Consider the following 23,061-nt stretch of genomic DNA (forward strand, 5'->3'; position numbering starts at 1 on the left):
TTTAAATTTTATTTTCAATTTTCAAGTCATTTGGATAGTTAAAACTCAGTTTCTCAGCTGATATGGAAAAAATGCTAACTTCGGACTACTGAGTGCAACAGGATCTATGGCAGCCACAAAATCACTGGCAAAGAAGAAGAGGATGACCATAAAAGATTATTTGGAAGAAGTAGAGCCGTTTGTCATCCCAGAAGGAACTCTAAAGCCAACCAGCACGTGGATTCAAGAGGACTTGCTAGAGTCAAATAATCTAAAGATCTACCAAGGCGTGTTGAAAGACACTGAAGGAAATGTAATAGAGCTACCCATGCTACCGCGGGAACTCAATGAGTTTGTCAGAAGAAAGATGATAGAGTACCTGGAGAAGATAGATCTCCATAATTATTTTGAAGGTGTGCCAGCTGGAATTGACATAAAAAGAGTATGGGAATTTGTGACTACAATCCAAGAAGATGGAGTGGCCAGAGTTACGGATCTGCAGGGCAAGCCAGACACGGTGATTGTAATCACAGAGAAAGTAGTGGCAGCTGCACTAGACCTCTCCAACAAAGGGGATAGTATAACCAAAAGAAGAGATGAAGTAAAGGTGTACTCTAAAAAGAAAGGCAACTACACCTTTGAATACATTGCAAACCCTAAAGTGGCAATCATGAGCCAGCTTTACAACCTGTATTTCCACATGTGTACAAAGCGGCCACCGAAGTACAAAATTTCACCTGGAGCAATTGCCACAACCTTCACCTGGGCAATGCAAAAGAGCAAGCCGAAGGTGATCAACTATGCTACCTATATCCATGATAATCTGGCGAAGATGAGCAACAAGAAGCGCACCTACATTGTGCCGGGTGAGCTGATCACGAAAGTGGTTTATGGGGCATTGCACGCCAATGGAAGATGGCATGACCCTCCATCACAGAATGACTGGCTAAGGCTCAAGGAAGATAAAGAAGATGAACAGCCCAAAGCACCCAGAGTTGCCACACGATTGAAACGCTGGTTAGAGACCGTGCAAGAGGAGCAGCTAGAGTTGAAGAAAGGAAAGAAAGAGACCTATCCAAGTGCCGGTCAAAGAGACAAAATCACAGAAAGCGGCACGGCTAGAGCGGCTAATGGAAAGCTTCAGAGCCGAAAGAGCCCTCAAGGGAGATTTGAGCGAATTATGGAATCCATCACTGGAAACCATGTCGAGATCATCCCGAAGGGTGCACAGAGACAGATTTGAAGATTATATTAACAATTTTGAGATACTGGATGCTATGGAAAAAAATATCCCAAATGTACCATTTACAAAAGCAGAAGTGAATGAAGCACGACGGCAACTGTTAGAAGAGCAGGAAGGCCAAGAGAGAGAGAGAAAGACAAAGGCGGACAGGGACTTCCAAAAAGCCGGCAACTCCACCGTCCAGCCCGGAGTCCAGCCCCCCGCCATCAGCACCTCCTCATAGCCCTCCACAAACTCAACAAAAGGAGAAGCTAGACAAATCTGAAGATCAAGAAGATTCAAGGCAAGAACAGAGCCAAGAGCAAGAGCAAAAAGAAGAAGCTAAGCCCAAAGAGGATCAGCCAGAGCCAGATGAAGCAAGGTTTAACACGTTTCTTGATATACTAGCTGCGGGATATTCAAGAGAAGAGGCAACCACAGTCACATTTGACTTGGCAAGCACAAGGCCCAAAAAACAGATGCAGAGCCTGCGGTTGGTGGAGCTAAAAGAGATGGCCACTGATACAATGGACCTGCAGCCACCCACCAATGATTGGGATGTGGTGATGACCAAGCTAACTGGGCTCAGGGAACAATCAATGGCCACGGAAAGTGAGATGGCTAATCTCAAAGCCACTGAAGTGCAGATAGTGTCTGAAGTCGACACTCTACAAAAACAAAGCCAAGGGCATATAGAAAGAGAAGGCAGAGTTAGAGTAGGAGGCTCGCCAAGATGAGCTCATCGAGCTCAAAGACCAGATTAAAGTTAAAGATCAAACCATCCAACGACTATGGGCGTCTCCTGCCAGAGTCAGAGCTACTAGCTCGACTCACACCACTTCAGAGAGTTAGCTTTATGAAGAACAAATGAAAGAGCTCCAAAAGAGTTAACCTTAGAGGAAAAGCAGAGGCTGATGATGGCCGAGGGGTCAGTGGTCATGCAAACCCGCATGGAAGAAGAGCACAAGGCAATGCAGAATGAGCTAGAAACCATCAAGAGAAAGCTCGAGGAGGTAGAGAAGATAAATTCCGATTTGAACGACCTCCTTGTGAATATGGGAGAGCAAGCTGAAACAGAAAAGCAGACATTCCAAAAGCAAATAGAAGAGCTGAGAGGCCAGCAGACAAAAAAGCAGTTCAGCACCGGGCCGACAGCCATGGAAGAAATAGATTTAGAGAATGTGGCAGATCCTGTGGACACACCCATGCAAGAGGAAATCCTTGTAGGACCCTCTCAAGAGCCACAAGATCTGACACAAGAAGAAGAAGAGAAGCTGCGAAAGGCCATAGAAGCGAAAATCAGAGACACGGCCAAAGAAGCCTTGGAATGGGAGCAGAGGGTCTTTAAATCAATGACTATTTAGAAGATAGACGCCAGCAACCTTTGGCGTGAATGGCTACAGCCCTCTCTCCCATATCCTCAGCTAAAGTACAAAGCCGCCACAATCAACAAAAGAATCAGAGAGGATCCAACAGTGCCACTGTACAAAGCAGACATCCCCAAGCCTGAAGGGGTAAAGTTGATAGTCGACTCTCAGCCCAGGTGGAGAAAGGCATGGCTGACAAAATATCCGCAGTGTCTAATCCATCTGGTAGAGGCACCAAAAGTCATCAGAGATAACCTAAGTTTCTACCCTCGTGACCAAGGATGCGGACGTGGAAGGCCCATGAGCTATTGCAAAGAAGCCAACCTACTTGGCTAAACTATCTGAAGCTCCTAGGCTTGAAGGCAGGCGAGAGAATAAGTGTTCAATACATGGTGAAAACCCTAACGGGCGCCATCAAATTGTTCACTGGCTCGCCTGACCTATCTTGCATTATGATGAGAAAGATTTGCAAAACACTTTTGGCAGTCTTCGAGACGTTCAAACCAGGCCAGGCACAGATAGTATCTTCTTCTTTCAAGATACATACAAATATGCATACGATCTGTCTGGTCAGCCTTCCAAGGAGGTGATACATGCATTGTATCAAAGGATCATGTTTTTGCCATCCTATCACCTCCAGGCCTTTGAAGAAGCTTTCTACATCAGCTTCTTCACAATCAACACTGACATATTCGGCCCGACACTACTGGCTCAACATGCAAGATATGAGTCACTGCTCAAGATGAGAGAAAGCCTAAGATGAAGAAGCAGCTCAACAGCCATGTCGGGGATGACAAGAGCAAGGAGGGGGGGAGTGTTAGAAGCTGGACACACCCTACAGAAAATGACTGCTCGGCGTATTATTATTTTTTGTAATTATTCATTTATTGAGAAAACCCAACATTTCACCTTGTAAATATTGGGCTTACAGAAGTTTCCAGATTGTATCCCAGTTTTGACATTTAGATTGAGTAGATGGTTAAATTGGAACATTAGGGTTTGAGAATTGTAAGGTATTTATACCACTTTTTGACCTTAATGAAAAAACTTTTGTCATTTTAAAAAAGTTTCAAGTCTGTGAGTGAGCGTACTGTGTACGAGAGAGAGTGAGAGCTTCATCTTGACGCTACGCGTGCACCAGTGGTCGGAATCGAGTGCGGAGAAGTGCAGCGTGTTGCCCCCGACGAGAGCTACCCACCAATACCTACATTGCGCGCGTACGGTCCAATTTTGCGAGCTCCATCTACGAGCTTCATTTGGTGATTCGATGAGCATGCGTTGTCCGATTTTTCATTGCAGCATATCCACGCGTTCGCATTGAGTACAACTACACATTAGGCACTTTAGCTTTCGAAAACAACGACCTGCAAATTTCGGCCAGACATCCTACGTGATTTTGCACCAGGTGTTTTGGGTTGGGATTTTGGTTCATAGACCTTAGGGAGGGCGACCTATTGGTGTTATTAGGGTCTCCTTCAAGTTCTGTGGCGTTTCGAGATCGTTTGATGGGTATTTAGCTCTTGGAAGCGTTGTAGGAAATCTCCTCTTATGCACTCTTGAAGACTGTAGCTTAGACATTGGTTAGAGACCTCTGTAGGAATTAGTTAGGAGTCGGTCGAGTGTAGGTTGACACCCTATGCTTGCTTCCACGCGCCTGCAGGTCGAGCTTCGTCCTTAGCTGATAAATCTTGTTAGGTGAGTTCTCGTTGTTCTGACGTCCGTCTCGACGTATCTGTCCAACAACCACGGGTGTAGTTACTTAAGTGCATCTTTTGAAGGCTAAGAGAATTAGTAACCGAAGCTTTAATCTCTTTCTATCTCTACCCTCTCTATACATATGTTTAGGTATAAAGAGAGGATTGGATTTACGCATGTAGTAGTATTCAGATTATATATAGCGTTAGGTCTTGATACTTATCAACCTGTAATGTAGATGTCAAACGAGAGACCATCTGGTGGGGAGCAGCCATCACATTCTTCTTTTGGTTGGTTCACGTGCCAGGTGGGCTCCCATATCCAAGGTGGAAATCGCCTCTAGAGGACCCAAATCTTGAGGCGGTAAGTCCAAAAAAAGACATTAAGCTCATTTGTAGGTAGTTTTTCATGAGCTGAGTGCAGGTTTTTCTTTGATATTTGCAAGCATAGCCCTCCTACACCTTTGGAGGTGCTGGCCATCTCCCTGGCTCCTCCACTAGTGGTAGACCCAAACCTCCAATGAACACTCCCTTTATGAGACACGTACCTCTGTTCAATGGGGGATTGTTTGGCCGTTACACTCAGCAACAGCTTGCAACCTACGGCCTTTCTCAGCAGTCAATGCCATGGGAGAGCCAGGGAGGGACTCCCTACGTCCAGAGCCTAGCACCAACAGCACCTCCTTCTATGGTCCCGTCTTACCGACCTACTCCTCTTCCGTTTTGCAGGCCCCATGCCTCTCCATTTCATTCCTACTTCATCCGAGCATCGTCGACGCACTTCTTCTGGCAATGCACGCCGACGTTCGTCTCAGGGGAGTGAGCACTGGTAGAGGTGGAGTAGCGGGGGATCTTGTGGCTTTGCTTGTTTTGGTAGTTGGGGAGGGGGGGTCCTCTATTTTAGAGCGTGCCGCCCTAGACGCAGAGGATGAGGATACTGATGCACCCGTGCGAGACACACATGAGTGTTACTATAGAGTAAAGTATGGCAGGGAAGTGGACTTTGGGATAGCACAGGGCAGGGCGTTTCGATGCCATCTTCAGATTCTTATACACTCGACATGTTAGAAGTGTTTTGTAAAGTTGCGGGATCAATAGTTTGAGCATGCATGCTACATCAAGAACGTGTTGCATTCTTGATTCCCAAACGTCCCCAATGAGCAATTTTTGTCACAGTGGTTGGAGGTCTACATTAGCCAACCAGGTTAGAGATCTAAACAAGAGCTATTGCGGAGGCAACATGGTAGATGCAGAGTGGGAGTGGTCCATGCAAGAAAAGGGCAAACAAGTTGCAAAGGGCTCATCCTACAGACAACAACACCAAGCTCGAGCCAGACAAACTCCCACACACTATTGTTCGGGAGGCAAATCAGCTTGGAAGGACAAATATGTAGGTTTGGTTAAATTATGTAAACCATTTTTATAAAGGTTTTAGTTAATAAATTGCTTTTGTTATTGCTAACTTAGAAAAATATCACTCTAAGTCGACCAACCAGAGAGATGGTCAAGTTTCAAGAGAGGCCCACAGAATTCAAAACTTGGCGATGGTTGATTGAGAACCATCACATCTCTCGGGAGCAATTTGACTCAATGATCGGATCTCTACAAGCGATAAGTCTAGACAAATCATATTATTTTAATTGTTTTCAGTTGTTGTTAATTTGGTTTTGGTTAATGTAGTGTCAAGGCGATCAGGTCGAGGAGGAGGAGGATTTGGACAGATAGAAAACTATTTGTAGTCCTCTCTTAAAGTCCCAATGTGGCACAAGAAAAACTCTATGAGCATATGTATACTCAACTAAACTAAAATACCATCTTATTTGTAACTTTTTTAAATAGTTGTTCTTTTACACTTTAAATTAAATTATCAAAGTAATTTATATTTAAATTCTATTGTTTAATTTTTTGTTTACACTTTTCCAAAAAACAATTGATGTTTCATATGTTTTATGCAAGTCAAAATTTACAGTGCTCATTTGGGCACCCAAAATTGGGTGTCCCAAATGAGCACCTGTATTTTTGAATAACCATGTGGCGGCGGTAACATCCATGGTAATAGGCGCGGCAATATACGTGATAATAGCCGCGAATATATTTTTGTGTCTATTACTGCACTTATGGTTGACAAATCATTGATATGGCTATTACCACATCGATTACCGCACCCACAATTTTCTATCTCTCCTTTTCCATTTTTTATTCCATGATAATAGAAGAGGTTCTCAATTTTTCCTCTTATAGTGATTGTCACCCACATGCATATCACAAAGCTTGTGGTTACCCAATGGCCATTGTCGTCTTGCTCGTTGCTGCAACAGAATTGGGTAGTTGAAGCTACTAAGCTCTACAAGATGTATGTGAGCTCCCAGGATGAGAGTGGAGAATGGGTGCAAGCATGACATGAAGGCCTCTGGGAAGGGGAAAATGGACTGTATTACAAGCTCTCCATAGTAAAAAAGGAGCCAAAACTTAGAACTAGGCTTGGGAGAGAAGGGGAAGGTAGAGTGGAGAGAGAGGAGGCCAGAAAGGTACTATTCAATAGGAGAGAGAGTGAAATCCAAGATTTTTGGTTCTAAAGATAGAGAGGTCAAATCTAATATGTAGAGAGAGAAGATGTCAACCAAAGCACCACAAAGTAAGATGTTGCAAAAGCTTGAAACAAGTTCATGAGCTCTAGCAGCTCATAACTTCCTTACCTTAGTCATGTTTGACATGTCTTTCAACCAATACCTTCCAAAATAAGGCATTCTAGATAAACAATTGACGAAGACTGTGCTGAGAATGACACATTTGGTGTACTTGTCAATCAAAGCACCTCAAAGCAATACATTTCTACAGAAGCTCGTGAGAATTTCATCTTTGGAGGGCCAATAGGCAGGGATCACATTCCCACCTACATAGCTAAAAAACGGCAACTTTGTGGAATGATGTGAAGTTTATACAAATTAGAATAAGAATGTTTGTGCCCTAGCGTTTATTTTTTGGATCGCGATGGATCCTCACACACATGAGCTAATTTGAATCTTCCCAAGAACTTCATCCTTCCTTTCTCTTTACCGTAAGCATTATTTGCTCATCAAATGGTTTAGTAGTAACAAACACCTCAACAACCTTGCCACACATGATTAAAAATTGGATTTAGTTGGTGTATAAAGGAAAATAATTTAACGATCATAATTTCTATCGATGAAAAGAGATGCAATACGTTCCCAATGGCCCATGTATGCTTGTGCTCATCAAATAAAGAAATACATACACAAGTATGGTGTGGAGTTGGCAGTGTCCTCCACTTTTGTCATAATCAAGTAGGGAACATCCCCTTCCCTTGCAACTTTTATCATCTCCAATGTTGGAGACAGACTTAAGATTCTCCTTCAATGAGTAAGGTCCTTTTTTGTAAAAAAAACAATGCACTTATAGTAGGAGGAGTTCATTACCTTATAATTTCCATAGACTCATGAATTTCTTCGTGTTGTGGATGCCATGTTGTTGTGGCCCACTCTCCATGTCAACTTCAATGTATTGTTCAAGAAGTCTAGGATGCTTAGCATAAGCATGTTGTTCTTCACCTCTCTCAATTTCTCCAATAGAGCCACATGCCTCTGTAATGCAAACAAAGGTAGCAACATTCAAAGAAAATACGTTTACCAAGTTGCCTACCATGTTCAAGAGAGTCACCACACAAATGAAAGACTTAGCATTCGGCCACAAGTGTCGAATGCTATGATCGTCATACATATCCACAAGAGCCATACCTAGAACAACATGATGCTCCAACAAATGTCATCTCAAAATCTCATGATGGATATGCTTTCCTTTCTAGCAAAGGATTCTACACTTGGCATTCATACCCATGAGAGCCCCACCCAAAAGTATATGATGCTCCAACAACCCTAGTGTGAAAGCCTCATGATGGATTTGCTTTCCTTTGTCTCAATAGCTCCAAATTGTATCATAGAATTTGAGAATGCAAACATACTATTGCAACCAAGCCATTGAGCATTCAAAGAGCCAAAATTGAGAGAAATAATTTTCTCTAGAGTGCTACATTTCATGTTACGAACACCTAGCATAGATATCCACGAGAGCAACATTTAGCATGACATCGTGCTTCAACAACCCTTGTCTCAAAACGTGGCCATGGATTTTACATATCTCGTCAATGGATCCAATTACAACTCAGGATTTGAGGATGCACATAACAAACTGAAGCAGCACATCATGCTCCAACAACCCTTATGTTATAAGGTTTGAGGTGCACGTACATATCAATTCCAAAGTAGGGCTCGCTAAATAGTGAATCAAATAAACCCTTTGCACTCATAGATGGCATCTAAACCCTTCCTAGGAAATGTTCGGCTCTCCACCATGTTGATGCACTCTCCACCCATGACCTCCATCAAGCCCCTTCCTCAATGTTTTCTGAGATCACCCTCATGAGTAGCTGCACAAACCTCCTCGTACCTGATGTCCCTCTTGCCTCAAACAACCCACAATGGTCCATGGCATCGTACTAGCCTCGTACATGCAGCAACTATGTGCTTTGTAGTCTACATATGTTCAAATTGGTGAAGTGATTGACAACCTTGCATGTTCTAATAGCCTTACCTTGCACATGATGGGACCTTCTTTTATGATCCTTGGCATTCATGTCGCATGTTGTGTATGCGATGCTTTTCTTTCTACCCCAATGCTTATAGTTGTCATTATGTTTAGACATCATACTATCTCCACCAATTCTTCGTTGCCACTTGGGTAGTCTGACTGTGAAAGATTTCTAAAAACATTCAGATAGTCAAGGTAAACATTACACAACGATTGCTACAAACGGAGGCTCGGAAGGCCCTACAAAATAGAAAAAACTACATGATGCAAGACATAAAACCTACTAAACTACATACCTGAAAAATTTAGTAGTACATGTAATAGAAATGGCCTATTAACTTTGAGAATAGTGGAATTAGGAGATTTAAAGAAAGCATTTTTTGTGAGAATACTTTGAGAACATAGAGGGTAAACTTAATTAGAGGTAGCAACATAACCATTATGCTTAATTAACTTGGTATGAACAATGCTTTTTCAAGAGAGAAAGAGAGAGAGAATTAGAGAACTTGACAATAGTTGAAGATCGGATTTATGTGGAGCCGGTCCCCCCCCAATAGGCTTTTGTATTATAGATTCTCCCATAAAGAGAGACTTGGTATAATACAATCTTTGTGTTCCTTGTGACCATGGTGATGCTATGAAGATGGAAAGCTTCATGCATCACGAGCATAACATAAACTTTGTAAAAGCATTAACCATCCCCGGTCCCATTCCCAAGGCCTCAAACACCTTCAAAGGTGGAGAGAGCTAGCGAGGAATGAGGCTACGGAACAGAAATAATAAACATTCATAGGAGAAAGAAATAGTTCCTCACTTATCATCACTCTTCTTGCCTAGCATAGCATAATAGCATAGTAATGAAGATGGAGAAGATGACAAGCTTAAGCATTGAAGCATGGCTCTTGGTTGGATTTGCATTCCATAGCCAAGAGAGTTGGTGTAGGATCTCAACTTCTCAACAAGCTTGGAGAAGGAGATAGAGTTCTTCCACTTTCACCCAGTGAGAATGTGTGAAAAATGAGTGTGTGAGAGAATGTATACCCCAAGCACACCCCTCTCTTGCTTTGGTCGACCCCTCCTTATAGCTAAAACTTGAAGCTCATTGGACCCCTCTAAGCCTAGCCAATCACATACACAATGCATTTCAAGCAACATGGGTAGCATTAGGACAAGTGTCCTCCTTACCTCTTTGAGAGAGAGAACCTGAAAATATCTATATGTTTGTTGAATTGAACTAGAAGCTCATTGGACCCCTCTTTAGCCAACACAATAGGATTCAAGCACACCATGTGGCTAAGCATAGGGATAGCTTGACATGTGTCCATGTGCCCCTTGAAAAAGGGGGTTCCCTTTGGGTGAGTGGGAGATTAAGTCAAAGATTTCCCTAACTTTGGGGCTTTTTCCCTCCTTTGTAGGGTCTCTTTTTTACTCAATCACCTTACCCCCCCATGCATGGGAAGATTCTTAAGCACCTTCCTTATCAAGCATGACAAGCACCTCAAGCACCTTAGTCAGCAAGCATGACAAGCACCTCAAGCACCTTAGTCAGCAAGCACGACAAGCACCTTACTCATCAAGCATGACAAGAACCTCAAGCACTATAATCACCAAGCATGACAAGCGCCTCAAGCTTGGGCTGGGTTCCTAGCTCAAGCACAACCCTAGCTTGCCTAAGGTCTAAGGACTTTTAACACTAACCTTTGAAGGTCTTTAATGAAGCTAACCCTAAGGTCTTTTAAGCTGCATTAGATGCACGTTGCTCTTTGATAGACTATTTCCATTTGGTCCCCTATGGAGATGTAATCATCTCTCCTCTTAGTCCCCTACTGAGATAAGTCTCTAAGCACTTATTACACATTTCTCTTTGGTAGACAATCTCCTTTTGGGACCCTATTGAGATGTAACCATCTCTCCTCTTGGTCCCATGGTCAAATAAGTCCAGAAGCACTTATTACACATTTCTCTTTGGTAGACAATCTCCTTTTGGACCCCTAATGAAATGCAACCATCTCTCCTTTTGGGTCCCCTGCTAAGATAGGTCTAGAAGCACATGTCTCTATTCTAACTCTTGTTCTCATTTATTTTCCCACATTAAATGATCAGTTTAATATGAGAAAATCATTTGGGTGAGCTAGATATTAGATTTTATGACATTATCTCTCTCTTGAAATCATAGTTGTCCTTGACTATGAGGTAGAGAAGATAAAGCCTAGTCATTAGTCCATGTTTCTTAGCGGGTAGAGGATCACTTTTTCCCTACGACAACATTCCAAGATGGATGAATAATCCAGTTGGTGCTTGGGAGACTTAGCTGCCGCGCAAGCATGTCTGCTCTTTAATCCATATCATACTTCCAAAGTAGAGTGACAAGTTCTACTTGGTGTTTGGGAGACTCGTCACCACAAACATGATCCTAAGCATGCATACTTCCTTAATTTTGTGCACAATATGTTCATTTAAAATGCATTTTCATATGCTTACTTTAAGGCATCATTGTAAGCATTGACAAGGTTCATATTATCCTTAAGCTAGGTTCCTTGCATCCATTTAGCATCTTTAAAAGGATAATTCTTTAACTTAATATCATCAGATAATCCTACCGTTTTGTAATGGTCTTCATGTGATAGGATGGACTTAGATTCAAGTACTTCTTCTTGATCTTCAATTTTTGGAGGGTCTGCAACAATTTCTTATTTTGGTGGCTTTCCTTTGTAAGGCTTACGTAGGCTCTCATGGAAAACATTGTGCATGAGCCAATGGTTGGGAAACTTTAATTGATAAGCCATATCATTGATTGGATTAATAATTGAAAAGGACCACAGTATATTTTTGCTAGTTTAGCATGATACTCTTGGTTACCCGTAGGATTCTTGCCCGTAGTATGCCTTAGATGAGCCTTGAGAAACTTTAGCAAGACCCATTTATTTGCCTTAAAGGATAAGGCTCTTTTGTGCTTATTAGGAGAAGCCCTTTTTGCATTGACTATGAGATGGATATAACCTCTTTAATCTTTGGAAAAGTTTCTTGTGAGTCTCAACTATATACATCAGCAACAAAGATCTTCCCATGTACTTTAAGTAGTAAGGGACTTTTGGATCTTCCCTCTTTAACCTCAAAAGGTGCTTTCCCCATAGAAGTATGTACAATGTCATTGTACACATACTCTATAAAAGGTAGGTACTTGTCTCATTAAGAATGTTGATCTACTTCCATGACATAGGCTTTTAGTAGATTCAAGAATCGTTAGATTATTATTTCACTTTGGTCATCCGTTTGTGGATGATAGACCAAAAGAGAAATTTAATCTACTTCCTAGATTCTCAAAGAGACCCTTCGAGAAATTATTGGTCATTCTAGGATCTTTGTTCGACACTATGGATTTTGTTCGATGTTCCTTAATAGTCTTTTTGATAGGAATAGAGTGTGTTTTCTTGCTGAGCCTGTTGATTGAAACAATCCAAGTTGCTTCTCTCAGTCAAATTTTGATTTTTGGCATACCAGACATTTTGAAACATACTCTTCATGGTATGTTTACTTTTCATGGTAGGCCAACATAAATACATTTCTACTTCTCGAAGAGTAGGTTATGGAATCCTTCTTTGCCCCACAAAAGGAGAAGCATGGGATTCATACATGACTTTCTTATTGTATGGGTGAGTAACAAATAGCCTATTTGCCGTTTGGAAGATAACCATCCTCCAAGGTGAATGGTTATTTTTTCTTCCCTGATGCAAAGTCTGTAATTACGTACTTAAAGTCTCGGTTAGTAGCATACTCATGTATCATAAAAGATAGATCATTGTGAGTTGCTATAAACACCACATTTACCCTTGGCCGTTGTGAAAGTGCATCGACCACTTGATTGTGCTTTCCAACAATGTGAGCAATATGAAATTTAAATTGTGAAAGAAAATTTTCCTACCTTATTTATTTGTCGGAGAGCTTGGTTTGCATCATGAAGTTCTTGAAGCTTTGTGATCCATTCGTAGGATGAATGGAGTCCCCAAGAGATAGCATTTCCACGTGTCTAGTGCATATAGAACAACTAGTAGCTCTTTTTTGTATTTTCCCAATACTTGCTTATTGGAGTTGAGTCTTTGACGCTCATATGCTATGACATGCCCTTCTTGAAGCAAAATAGCTCCAAGGCAATCACCACAAGCATCACATTGGACCTAAAATGGCTTTGAGAGATCTAGTAGTGTGAGCACACATTTAGTGATAAGCTTCTCCTTAAGCTTCTCAAAAGATTCTTGCACTTTTGCAGTCCATGAATACTTAACGTTCTTTTTCATTAAGTCATGTAATGGGCCTGCTATTAGCGAGAATTTTTCTATGAAGCATCTATAGTATACACACATACCTATAAAGCTTCATACCTCCTGTAGATTCCTTAGATTAGGCTATCCTTTTATTATCTCTAAATTTGCTGGATCCATACGGGTGCCATCTTTAGAGATAATGTGACCTAAATATTGAATCTCTTGTAGGAAAAATTCACTTTTCTTTTGATTAATGAGAATCTTATTCTCTCTCACAACTTGTAAGATTACCTAGAGGTGTCGCTTGTAGTTTTTAAGAGTATTTGAGTGGCCCATGGCACATGAAATCTATTTTTGATAGTGATCTTATTTAATGCTCTATAGTCGACACACATGTGACATGTGTTGTCTTTATTTTGCACTAAAAGTACTGGTGAACAAAATGGAGAGGAGCTAGGCCTCACCATCCCTTTTTTGACCAATTCATGCACTTGCCTCATGATATCCTCTTGTTGAGCTTGTGAAACTCAATAAGGAGGTTTATTAGGCGGTGAGCTTCCTAGTAGGAGATCTATTGCATGGTCATCATCCCTCGTTTTGGAGGTAGCTGACCAGGGATTTCATCAATGAAAACATCTTGGAATCCATTGAGAAAATTACACAGCTCTAATTCCTCATGATTCCCTTTATTGCTACTTGTGAAACCATTGTAATCATTTAGAGATTCTCCAACAAAAATCATATACACAAAAGTAGATATTTTCATGGACTTATCAAAAGCAAGGATATTTACTAGGGATATGGTGTTCCCCGACTCATTAGCATCTATGTACATGCTCTTTTCCCTGTAGGTAAAGTAGATTCTCCTTTCAAGGAACTTCATGTTGAAAGCCATGCGGTTAAACCATGGTTCCCCAATGATAACATCCTCATGTTGGAGAGAAGAGATGAAGAAATATTCTTTGTCAACATATCCTTGGACATGAAGCCTCAATTTCCCAATCAAGGGAGTAACTGCGGCTTCTTTCCCCTTGAAGGCTCCATAGGCTATAACCACATCTCCCATCTCATGAGCTTGAATGCTTAATTTGGTGGCCAACTCCGTTGATATGAAGTTTTGAGTAGATCTAGGGTCAAACAAGATGAAGGCATCATGCTACCTTACCTTTCCCCAAGCATAGGAGAGAGGTAATCCTTTGCAATGAGCATTTTCTTTTGGAGCTTCGATCATAGAAGCTCTAGGAGTCTCATTGCAGGTATTTCTTTTGGGGCAAGAACGGTAGCCATATCCTTTCTTCCCACACTTAAACCATTTGTGGTCCTTACAAAAAGCTTCAAGCTCTTTAAGAGAGAGTTTATATTTACCTTTGTAAACTCCCTTCTCCTTGAACCAATTGTTGTTGGAATTTCCTTGGGAAGAGTTTTGGGCATTGTTCGTCCCTTTTGATCTTTGTTTTCCATGGGCTTGGCATTCCTTTTAGCCCCTTGTTGGAAATTGATGCGCGAAGCAACCATAGAGTGGTGGATTACTTCCGTGATAGAATCAGGCCATTGGGAGTTGACATACTCAACCATTTCTTCAGGTAATCCCGCACATAATTGTTGCTTTTGCTCAGCAAAGTCTATTTTTTGAAAAAATAGTAGCCTTGAGATGTAAATCCCAAAACTTGTCCACATATTTGTGGATAGACTCGTGAGAGGGAAGCTCTTGATGGAAACTCGTAGAGTTTTCCATGTCTTTGGAAACTCATTTGTAGATAGACTCTTCATGGAAACTCGTAGAGTTTTCCATGTCTTTGGGGCTTCGCCGTTGTAACAAAATCTAGCCCACCATTGACGAATAAATTTTTGGATGTGCATAGCTACATAACATAGCTTGGAGGACTCCATAAAGACCTCGTCTCCAAAGGCCGCATCAAATTGTTGGATGCAGGCCAATAATTTGTCGGTAGCACCAAAGGTGCCATCATAGGTGAGAAAAGAGATACTCTTTCCTCCCTCTTTGAACTTCTTGAGCTTTTGTGACCTTTGCCATGCAGCATAAAATTTGCAATGTCCTCCTCTCTTGTATACTCTAGGAGAATAGCCATAGCTTTTGTCGAAAGAGGAGGAAGGTGAAGAATTAGAAGAAGAGGTTGACCTCTTTCTTGACCTTTTCTTCCTTTGTTTCCTCTCTTCCCTTTTTGGAGTGACGAGGAGAAGGACTATGGGTTGACCGTTTCCTCTTAGAAGGAGTTGGCGATCATCTATACCGCCGTCTTCATGGAGCCACATCTTCTGAGGAACTTAGGGATTCACTACTTTCTCGTTCTTTGGATTCCTCCTCTTGTATGGGAGAGAGTCTTCTTTTGGGGGTCTCATAAAGAGCGTCATAAAAAATAATATCTAATTCTCCCAAATGATTTTCTCATGCTAAACTATTCATTTAATATAAGAAGGTACCAGGGGAGTAAAAGCTAGAATATTGGTAAGACTGCCAGACCGGTCTCAACAGGGAACCAAAGTAGGGATCCAAAGGGGGACATTCTGCAAAAGAGCAATGTGCATCAATAGAGCTTAAAAGGCCTAAGATTCAGCTCCATTTAGACTTCCATAGGCTAAGGTTCCAAAATTTAATTAAAAAGTCCAATGGCCAAAAGTGGGGAATATTGGATGATTATGGAGGAAGACTAAAAAGTCTTACCACATCCCTAGGAAGGAGGGGGCGAGCCCTAAAGGTAGGGGAAGAGAGAGAAACACACACACACCCCCCCAAGATCTCCCTTTACACAAAGGGAATAATGGCACATGGCAGGCTCCTAGCCCAAATTCCCCCAATCTCCCCTCAAATCCTACTGGATGGCCATAGAGGTGAACCAATGAGAATTAGGCTAGAGTAAAATTAGTCTAATCAATTTAAAAAAATTCTTGATAAAAGAACCAATAGAAATTAAGCTCCCTAGAAGACTATTGGACAGTCTACCAAGGGGTCCAATGAGCATCCATCAACCCAATGGCTTGCTTGATTCCTATTGGGTAGAAGACTAAAGCTCTCACAAAAGGGGAAACTGGGATACTTGTGACAAGACTATCAACTATGATTCTTGATTTCTATTGGCCAAGTTAAGCTCTGCAAGAGCCAATGGGAAGCCAACAAGAGAAAATGGGAAGAGGGGTCGCCAAGAAGAGAGAGAGTTGGCATTTTAAGGCTAACTAATTTTGCTACACACACACACATGCAACTCATGTGTTTAGCAAGAACTTCATCTCCTTCTCCAAGAATAGGGAAGTAGAGGCCTACATCAACAATTGGCTAGGGAATGCAAATCCAACCAAGAGCCAAGCTTCAATGGCATGATCATCTCCTCTACCATGCTAATTACTAAGCTAAGCTATGCTATAAGAGTGATTATGTGAGGATAATGCTTCTTTCTTGTAAGATACATCTTCTTCCTCTTCATCTTTCCTCGTTCCCTGCTAGCTCTCACCATCTTTGAAGGTGTGTGAGGTCTTGGGACTAAGGCTAGGACCACTAGGAGTGTTTTTCAATAATAATTTGGTGCATGAAGCTTCCATCTTCATTGCATCAACGTGTTTTGTCAAGGAACACAAAGATTGTATTGTACAAAAGTCTCCCTTGATGTACTCAATGTGTTTTGATCATATACAATGCTTCATATTCGACGCGATTATACATAGTTTGTAGATCTCAATTGTGTTGCTCTGAAGCAGCATCTTGTTTACCAAATAGATTGCTAATTGTGCTAGGGGTATCTTGGTGGGCTGCTTGACATTATACTCATTTTCCATGCCAAACATAATGTATATTCCTTGTGGATATCTTGTTTTTGTGTTGAAACTCTTGAAACTCGATGAGTATCAAATAGTGAAAGGCCGATGGTTAGAGAGGCTAAGTGTCACTCTAATGAATGTGGCCCTTTTGCAAACCAAGAAAAGGGATTTAGTTGAGCCATCTCCCACCCTTTCTTTTAGTGTGTAATCAGAGAAATACATTTGGTAGTTGGGTGCTATTGAGGTGCCCAAAGAGACCAATAAAGTACTTTAATGGATTTTTGAGAGAACTCCATGAATCACAGAAGTAATACACTCCCAAATTGCAGGTGAGAAGTTGGAGATTGAAGGTTTTGGTAGCTTTAATGTGGAGTGGAGCATAGGTGGGGACTTGAAGACCATAAAGTGTTTGCTTGGCTACAAACAAGGGGCTTCTTCTCTCATGCCTTTCCATTAATATGACATGCATGATATGCTCAAGATCAAAATTAGTACGTCCTACTTACTCTACTCCTACTCATCACATGGGATGGTGAAATTTTTGATGCTCAAGTCGCTTTCTAGCCTCACACGGACTCTCTAGCTGACTTATCACCTCTTCCACCTCACCAACTCCCCATCAATCCACACCTATCTCCTACCTAATACTACCTAAGTTGAAGGATCTAGGCCAGACACAAGCTCCCTAGACTCCCTCTAAGACCAAAAGAGTCCACCACTCTCCGATCCTATCTAAAAGAATGAATATACTCTGGCAAGCCAGAGGGACCTCTATCCTCAAGGACTAGTCTCGGTCACCTGCTTAGGGCCCTCGTCCCCGGTAGTGGCGCCAATGTTGGCGAATACGCCACGATGAATGTCAGAAGCTATAATACAAATCCTTTTTGGAGGGGGGACCAGCTCCATGTAAATCCGATCCTCAACTGTTGTCAATTGTTCTATTTTTCTCTCTCTTTCAAGTATTGTCTATGCCAAACTAGCTAGGTGTAATTTTTATGTTGCTTTCTCCAACCAAGTACTCTCTCTATGCTCATTAGGAACTTGTTCTTAATGAAATTCTCACTATGGTGTCATTTCCACTACACGCAAGTTGCTAGTGCATTAAATGTAACATTGGTATCAGAGCGTTGGTTTCTCTTTTCTTGTTCAAGAAGAGAGGTCCTCAATCTTGCTACAAATGGTTGGTGTTGTTAATTGTAAAAGAGTAAGTAGAATAGGTGTTTTTCATCCTTGAAGCACGCCTGCTTTATGCAGTTGATGGGGATATTGTCAAGAGCTATGGTCTTAATAATGGAGTCCTACAGGGCTTGCTGATGGCTTAACCATTATTGAGCTATGGTCTTAATAATGGAGTCCTACAGGGCTTGCCGATGGCTTAACCATTATTGAGCTATTAGAAGCTTGACAAGAACCGGCACTGTGTCGGCTCTGGGAAACCCTCTCTTCCATTCCTTGCAATTAATAATATTTGAGCCACGGGTATAGATGCTTGAGTGCTTATCTTTGAAGGTAAAGAGGAGTAGCAACTAGGGCTTGAAGTGCCAAAGTACAAGTAAAAATTTAGACTTAAAATTTGCTAGTATGGTTGACAAGGGTAAAGAGATTGAAATGAATGCTAATAGCTTTGATTTTGCTAATGATAGAGAAACTAATGATGCCCCTATGCTTGTAAACTATCTTGTTTTTAGGCTTCAACAAGCCCTGGGCAATCCATCCCTCCAAGGTGAAGTGCTACAGCAATTGTGCAGCCATGGTATTCTCCAAACTCCCCACCAAGAAGAGAGAGTACCTAGGAAAGCTCCTGGTGAGACTTCCAAAAGAGGACTCTCTCCAATAAGGGAAGAAGAGGAGAATCTGTATGAAGGGCTCCAAAACTTACTACTTGATGAGGCATCTCCCTCTCAAAGGAGAGCCCAAGTTTCAATGGTAGAGACCCCACCAAAAGAACGAGATAGAAGCGAGTCTCCTACCACCTCGCCGGAGATGGCTCCATGAAGACGGTGGGCATAACGGTGTCCAACACCCCTAAATGGAGAAGACCATCGCATACTCCTCTTCACCATAATTCAAAGAGGGAAGAGAGGAAACAAGAGAAGAAAAGGATGAGAAAGAGGCCACCCTCTTCTCCATCTTCCTCATCCTTTTCCTCTTTTAAAGAAAGTAATGGTGCAGAAAAGGAGGAACAAGGGAAGAAAAGGGCAAGAAAGAGGTCACCCTCTTCTCCATCCTCCTCATCCTCTTCCTCTTCTGAAGAAAGTGAGGGTGCAGCTCTCAAACCACCCAAAAGAAGAGGCCATACGAAATCATATGCCGCCTGGGAAAGGTTGTCCAAGCTTAAAAAGTTCAAAGAGGGAGGAAAGAACATCTCTTTCCTTACCTATGATGGAACCAGGGTGCTACGGAAAAAGTCTTGGCCTTTATCCAACAATTCGATGCGGCGTTTGGAGATGAGGACTTCACGGAGTCCTCTAAGCTACATCATGTAGCTATGCATTTTCAAAAGTCCGCCAGGTAATGGTGGTCTAGCCTATGAGAAAACGGTGAAGCTCCACGAACATGGAAAGCTTTAAGAGTTTCCATCATGAAGCAATTTTTGGCTAGCGATGCCAAAGACAAAGTACTCACCGAATGGTGAAGCTTGAAGCTCTCTCCCTATGAATCTATTCACAAATATGTAGAAAAGTTTAGGGATTTACATCTCAAAGCCGCTGTCTACAAAAAGATGGATTTTGGAGAGCAAAAACAACAATTTTGTGTGGGTTTATCTGAGGATATGGCAGAGTATGTTAACTCCCAAAGGCCTCGCACCATATCTAGGGTCATACACCATACCATGGTGGCTTCAAGAATCAACTTCCAACAAGGGGCTAAGAGAAATCTTAAGCCTATGGAAAACAAGGAGTGTAGTGAGCCTAAGGGGAAGGACAATGTCCAAAAGTCTTCCAAAGGCAACTCCAATAACAACAAAGCCAAGGAGAGAATTTATAAAGACAAAAATAAACTCTCTGGCAAGGAGCTAGAGCGTTATCAAAAAGATAACCGTTGTTACAAGTGCGGGGAGAAAGGGCATGCCTATCGTGCTTTCCCCCACAATAATACACATAATGAGCCTCCTAGAGCTTCCATAGTCGAAGTTCACTAAGAGGATGCTCATCACAAAGGATCTCCTCAATGTCATGCTTGGGGAAAGGTAAGAGAACATGATGCTTTCATTATCTTTGACCCTTGTTCTACTCACAATTTCATATCCACGGAGTTGGCCACCAAGCTAGGCATCCAAGCCTATGAGATGGGAGATGTCCTACCTGCCGATGGTGCTTTCAAGGGACAAGAATTGAGGCTCCATGTCCAAAGCTATGTGGACAAGGAGGATTTCTTCCTCTCTCCTCTCAAGCATGAGGATGTAATCCTAGGGGCACCATGGTTTGATCGCATGGCTACCAATGTTATATTCCCTGAAAGACAAATCTACTTTAGGTACAAGGAAAAATATATGTACATAGATGCTAAGGAGTCAAGTAGCACCATACCCATCGTACATAAGCAAGCTTTAAAGAGATCTATTTCCGTGTACATGATTTTTGTTAAAGACTCTCAAAATGAACCCAATGTTTTAGCAAAAGAAGATATAGGGAATAAAAAGGAATTAGAGTTATCCAATTTCCTAAATGGATTCCAAGATGTATTTATTGACGACATCCCTTGTGAGCTACCTCCCAAACGAGGGGATGACAACCAGGCAATTGAGCTTCTTCCAGGAAGCTCACCGCCTAATAAACCTCCTTATCGAGTTTCTCAAGCTTAACAAGAGGAGATTATACGGCAAGTGCATGAGTTGGTTGAGAAAGGCATGGTTAAGCCTAGGTCATCTCCATTTTGTTTGCCAGTTTCTTAGTGCAAAAGACGGCACAATTTTCTTTCGCAATTCCATTTTCATATTTCTCACACTGTTGGCACTCATAATCAAGTAGATGATGCACTCTCAAGATGAGCGAGTGTGAATGCGGTATCCATAGCAACTCACAATGATCTATCTTCTATGATAGATGAGTACGCTATTGATCCCGATTTTAAAGATGTGATTTCAGCCCTTGCACTAGGGAAGAAGGAAGAACCACTTACCTTACAAGATTGTTATCTTCTCTATGGCAACAGGCTATGTGTTACTAACTCACTACGTGAGAAAGTAATGTTTGAATCTCATGCTCCTCCTTATGCGGGGCATAGAGAGATTCAATCTACCTAAAAGGGATCGAAACATACTTCTATTGGCCTACCATGAAAGCAAACATACAAAAGTATGTTTCAAAATGTGTGGTATGCCAAAAGACAAAGTCTGATAGAGGGAAGCAACTTGGATTGCTTCAACCTTTGCCAATTCCTAATTCACCATGGGAGAGCATATCCATGGATTTTATCTTTGGATTGCCCAAGTCTATCCATGGGAATACAAGAATATGGACGATAGTGGACATGTTTAGAAAATAGTCGCATTTCATATATGTCAAAACGACTATCAAGGCCCATCAAATGGAAACCCTCTTTATATCACAAATCTTCAAGTACCATAGCTTGCCAATGTCCATATTGTCGGATAGAGATCCTAGAATGACCAGTAATTTTTGGAAGGGTCTCTGAGAGAATTTAGGTACAAGGCTACACTTCTCTTCAGCCTATCACTCGCAAACAGATGGCCAAAGTGAAATAGCTAACCAAACAGTTCTTGATCTACTAAAATCTTATGTCACATAAGTGGATCAAAAGTCCCAATGGGAGAAGTACTTACCTTTAGTGGAGTATGCTTACAATAACACTGTACATACTTCCATGGGAAAATCACCTTTTGAGGTGATAGAGGGAAGATCAAAAAGTCCCATGCTGCCCAAGGTACATGGGAAGATCTTTGCTGCAGATGAATATAGCTGAGGCCTGCAAGAATATTTCCTAAAGATTAAGGATGCTATATCTATCTCTTAGCAAAGGCAAAAGGCTGCTGCTAATAAGCACAGAAGAGCTCTAGCCTTTAAACAAAATGATTGGGTCTTGCTTAAGTCTCCCAAGGCTCGATTAAGGCACACGATGGGCAAGAATCCTACGGGACACCAAAAGTACTATGCTAAGTTAGCAAAAAGGTACTATGGTCCCTTTCAGATTCTTAGGCCGATCAATGAGATGGCCTATCAGCTCAAGGTACCCAACCATTAGCTCATACACAATGCTTTCCATGTGAGCCTACTAAAGCCTTACAAAGGAGAGCCACCTCAAGAAGCAACCATTGAAGACCCACCAGAGATTGAGGACCAAGAAGAGGTGTTGCAGCCCGAGTCCATTCTCCGGCATGAAGACAAGGTATTGAGAGGCTGTAAGACTATCCAATGATATCTTATCAAATTAAAAAATTATCCTTTTGAAGATGCTAGATGGATGCAAGGCATACAATTAAAGGATAACCTAAACCTTGTCAATGCTTACAATGATTCCCTAGAGTAAGCAAATGTAAATATGTATAAATGAACAAATTTTTTGTCTTATAAGACTCTCTTTTGCTTTATTGTGCACAAATGTTAATAAGTCTGCATGCTTAGGATCATGTTTGTGGAGACGAAGTCTCCCGAACACCAAGTATAGCTTGTCACTCTACTATGGAAGATTCATACGGATTAATGTATAGACATGCTTGCGACAGCTAAGGCTCTCAAGCACCAAATGGACTAGTCATCCATTTCAGAGCGGTGTTGTAGGGTAAAATAGGGATCCTCCACCCGCTAGCAAATGGACTAATGACTAGGCTTTATCTTATCTCATAGTCGAGGATGACTATGATTTCAAGAGAGAGGTAATGTCATAAAAACTAATATCTAATTCTCCCAAATGATTTTCTCATGTTAAACTGATCATTTAATATGGGGAGCTACTAGGGGAGTAAAATACTAGAATATTGATGAGGCTACCAGACCGGTCTCAACAGAGATCCAAAGGGGGACAATCTGCATAAGAGCAATGTGCATCAATAGAGCAGACTTAAGGTTTAGCTCCATTAAGACTTCCATAGGCTAAGGTTCCAAAATTTAATTAAAAAGTCCAATGGCCAAAAGTGGGGAATATTGGATGGTTATGGGAAGACTAAAAAGTCTTCCCACATCCCTAGGAAGGAGGGGGCG

The sequence above is a fragment of the Adiantum capillus-veneris genome, chromosome 8 (assembly GCF_014529385.1).
Source record: "Adiantum capillus-veneris isolate H3 chromosome 8, ASM1452938v2, whole genome shotgun sequence".
Lineage (NCBI taxonomy): Eukaryota > Viridiplantae > Streptophyta > Polypodiopsida > Polypodiales > Pteridaceae > Adiantum > Adiantum capillus-veneris.